At 43.3% G+C, this 4,544-nt stretch overlaps 1 long non-coding RNA gene across 1 annotated transcript; it reads left to right on the top strand.

Moving 5' to 3' along the window:
* The first annotated feature begins 1,341 nt into the window (after window positions 1-1,341).
* Window positions 1,342-4,414, top strand: LOC139027070 (uncharacterized). The gene is made up of 2 exons (XR_011479104.1): window positions 1,342-2,654; window positions 2,693-4,414. It is a non-coding gene; the product is annotated as an uncharacterized lncRNA (long non-coding RNA).
* The last annotated feature ends 130 nt before the right edge of the window (window positions 4,415-4,544 follow it).

Genomic DNA, 4,544 nt, shown 5'->3' with positions numbered 1-4,544 from the left:
AGGGGGTAAGGAGGATGGAGTGGGGAAGATGAGGGGGTAGGAGGATGGAGTGTGGGGAAGATGAGGAGTAGGAGGATGGAGAGAGGTGGGTCCATGAACTAAGAAGACGGAGGACAGGCATAGAGAGAGGAGGATTTGACTGAGGGATGATGGTGAAGAGCAGGTTTTATTTATCCTCTCTGTCACCACCCCTCCCTCTTTACCTTTCAGTGTGTCAGAAGTCGGGTGAGATTCGTTGTTGAAGCGCAGCGGCTGCGTGGAGTCCCGGCGGAGGTGACAGCAAGCTGTCAGAGCTGTTCCAGCTGAAGACCCAGCTGAGAGAGAACAAGAGGAGAGCTGCAGAGCCGTGATGACAGATAGACATCTCTGCAGACAGCCCTACACGGTGCGCAACCACGACGACAGGGGAAAGAGGGAGCGGAGGAGAGTGGGACACTAGGGTTCTCGAGGATCAGGGAGGGGCATCAGGTATAGATATTTGTTTATTTAACCTTTATTTAACCAGGAAAGGCCCATTGTGACCCACAGTCTCTTTTTCAACTGGAGACCTGGCCAAGAAGGCAGCACAATGCAATACATTACAGAATTAAAACATACAACAACATGATCCAGTCTTTAAAAGCATTTAGACTCCTCTGTAACAATCTCCATAAATATTTTAAATGCATTCAGTGGCACTCCATATCTAGATGAATCATGGATTGTAGACTATCTCATGCCTCTGGTGCACAACAAGAGAAGCAGTCTTCCTAATACTGTGAATCTCCTGGGGATTTAAGTAGCAACCACCTAGCAGATTGGGTATGGTAACTGCTGGTGGTGAAGGAGACCAGACTACAGAGGTGAAGAGGGAGTTTACCCAAAAGGCCATTGTAGATGAACACGTGCAAATGTATCTTTCTGCGCATATAAAGTGAGGTCCAACCTATCATTTGGTACAATGTGCAATGGTGGGTGAGTGACTTGGCATTTGTAATAAAGCGTAAGGATGCACAGAGTCCAGTCTCTGTAAGACAGAGGAGGCTGCATGCATATACAACAAGTCATCATAATCAATTACAGAGAGAAAAGTGGCCTGAACAAGCTTCTTTCTAGCCAGAAGCGGGAAGCACGCCTTATTACCAAAATAAAAACCCAACTTCAATTTGTGGTTCTCTGTAGCTCAATCACTACAGCATGGCGCTTGCACTGCCAGAGTTGTAGGTTCGATTTCTGGGGCCACCCATACGTTAATGTATGCAGCATGACTGTTAGTCTCTTTGGATTAAAGCGTCTGTTAAATGGCATATGTTATGTTTGATTGTTATATATTTGTGAGACTAATGTTACTGTGTTGGCTAATAAGCTAATTGGTGATCATCAAAATGTCTGTCTCTCTATCTCTCTCTCTGCCCCCCTCTCTCTTTATCTCCAGGCTCTACAGAGGAGCGTCTGCGAGCAGAGCTGTTGTTAGAGCGTCGTCAGAGCGAGGCCCAGGCTACGGCCTTCGAGCAGGAGAGACAGACGTGGCAGACAGAGAAGGAGAAAGTGATCTGCTACCAGAGAGAGCTGCAGGCCAGTTACCTGGACATGTACCACCACAACCAACTACTGGAGACAGAACTATACCTGCTCAGAGGAGGAGGAACACTGGAGAGGGAACTGCAAGATGTGAGGGGAGGAAGAGGAGGAGAAGGAGGAGGAGGAGAGATGGGAGACTACAGTAACGAGTCACTGGAAAGGGAAGTGCAGGAGGTGAGGAGAGGAAGAGGAGGAGGAGAGAGAGAAAGAGGAGAGGAAGACAGTAAACCTCCCCCTGGTCTTCCCTGGATAGAAAGGATAGAGTCGTCTGAGATTTGACTGAGTGGACACTAGAGGGGGGGGCCCATTCCAAACCAAACACTCTTCCTATCTCCTTGATGAAGACTCAGGCTTCTTACAGACTTGAAAAGACAGGAGGGCCCCAATCCAAACCAAATCCTCACCCTTCATGTCATTGTGGAGGTCCCAGTTCCAATTCCAAAACAACTCTGCACTCCTACACTCCTAGACCTGTATGAACTAGACTGAATAGTGTGCATGTATAATCAGCAATACAATGATACACCCTCTCTGGTACTGTTTATTGGAGGTTCCACTTCCTGTTTCAGTCCACATATCAATGACAGCGTATTAGAGTCGAGAACACTGTACATTCCCTCAAGCACGACCCTGACCAAACCTCACTTTAGAGGGCTGCTTGTATGTACAAATCATAATGATAATAATAATAATAACCTATTTGCAATTGTTACTTCATCTAATTTAGTTCTGTGTGTATATAATCAACCAGTGTGTTCCTCACAGCCGTTCTGTGGGCTAGTTGAAGTTCAGACACTGACTGGGGTAAAGTAAGGGTAGGATGTGTCTCAAATAGCACCCTGTACCCTGTATAGTACACTACTTTTGACCAGGGTCCTGTGGTAGTAGTGCACTATATATGGAATAGGGTGCCGTTTCAGATGCACCCTAGGACGTTGTTCAAAAGGATCTAAGGGATTTAGGTTTTGTTCCGGTGTGGTGAGGTGAGATGAGGTGTGGTGTGGTGAGGTGTGGTGTGGTGTGGTGAGGTGAGATGTGATGCAAGTGAGGTGTGGTGAGGTGTGATGAAGTGAGGTGAGGTGTGATGAAGTGAGGTGGTGGCTGTGCATGAAGTGAGGTAAGGTGAGGTGAGGTGTGATGAAGTGAGGTGAAGTGTGGTGAGGTACGGTCATTACATCTGTGTAATAATCCAGGCTGTATCACACCCGGCCGGGATTGGGAGTCCCATAGGACGGCGCACAATTGTCCCAGCGTCGTCCGGCTTTGGACTGGGTAGGGCCGTCATTGTAAATAAGAATTTATCCTTAACTGACCTGCCTAGTTAAATAAAGGTTAAATAAAATAGAATAATAATACATCTGTGGTGTGTACAGTAGGCCTAATGTAAATGACATGAAAAGTTCTCTTCATTCAGGAAGCGTCCAGGGAGCTGGGCTCAGAGAGGAGACAGCTGTACCACTGAGTTAAGTAGGATTACTAGACCATCACACGCCAGTACATGGATGCTATTGCTCTGCCATTAACAAGGAGAATTTTAGTTATGAGGATGACAAGTTCCTTTTTGGGAGGTAAAATGACCCTTTAAGAAAACTGTAATACTGTAACAATACTGTAAATAAATGTATATTTATTTTCATGTGAATCTATTTTCTGTCCCCAAATTACTATTTTGGAATGTGTATATAGTTGTAATTTGGATATACTAATGCTGCAGAAGCCTGTACTGTTTGAGTAAAGGACACTTTGAATGAATAGCCGAATACAGACGAATATTAAAGCTCTGGCTATTATTCTGCATCCCATTGGACTAATTACTGATCATTAACTTGTACCTATCGTTGCTGTCGGAGGAAAACCTCATCTCCTCAACAGAAACATTTAATTAAATGGACATATTTTCCCATTAACAAACATACAATTACAAAACTTGAGAAGCTGTTTTGAATACATTTTCTTGGTCCTAGAGTCATTAAAATATTCAGAGACTACATTGAGGGAAGTTACTGCTTTCAATACAGTCAAAAGTTTGGACACACCTACTCATTTAAGGGTTTTTCTTAATTTTTTACTATTTTCTATGTTGTAGAATAATAGTGAAGACATCAAAACTATGAAATAYCACATATGGAATCATGTAGTAACCAAAAAAGTGTTAAACAAATCAAAATATATTTTAGATTGTTCAAATAGCCACCCTTTGGTTGAGAGAATGTCAAGAGTGTGCAAAGCTGTCATCAAGGCAAAGGGTGGCTATTTGAAGAATCTCAAATATATTTTGATTTGTTTAACACTTTTTGGTTACTACATGATTCCATATGTGTTGTTTCATAGTGTTGATGTCTTCACTATTATTCTACCTTCTGGTCTTCTAGGCAGAGTTCCTCTGTCTAGTGGCTGTGTTCTTTTGCCCATCTTAAACTTTTCTTTTTATTGGCCAGTCTGAGATTTGTCTTTTTCTTTGCAACTAGAAGGCCAGCATCCCGGAGTCGCCACTTCACTGTTGACATTGAGACTTGTGTTTTGCAGGTACTATTTAATGACGCTGCCAGTTGAGGACTTGTAAGGCATCTGTTTCTCAAACTAGACACACTAATGTACTTGTCCTTTTGCTCAGTTGTGCACCGGGGCCTCCCACTCCTCTTTCTATACTGGTTAGAGCCAGTTTGTGCTGTTCTGTGAAGGGAGTAGTACACAGCCTTGTACGAGATCTTCAGTTTCTTGGCAATTTCTTGCATGAAATAGCCTTCATTTCTCAGAACAAGAATAGACTGACGAGTTTCAGAAGAAAGTGCTTTGTTTCTGGCCATTTTGAGCCTGTAATCGAACCCACAAATAAATGCTGATGCTCCAGATACTCAACTAGTCTAAAGAAGGACAGTTTTATTTATTTACAGTTTTCAGCTGTGCTAACATAATTGCAAAAGGGTTTTCTAATGATCAATTAGCCTTTTAAAATGATAAACTTGGATTAGCTAACACAACGT

This window comes from Salvelinus sp. IW2-2015, unplaced genomic scaffold, assembly GCF_002910315.2.
Source record: "Salvelinus sp. IW2-2015 unplaced genomic scaffold, ASM291031v2 Un_scaffold7210, whole genome shotgun sequence".
Lineage (NCBI taxonomy): Eukaryota > Metazoa > Chordata > Actinopteri > Salmoniformes > Salmonidae > Salvelinus > Salvelinus sp. IW2-2015.
The sequence above is the reverse complement of the archived record's forward strand: the minus strand, read 5'-3'. Positions and strand labels throughout refer to the sequence as shown.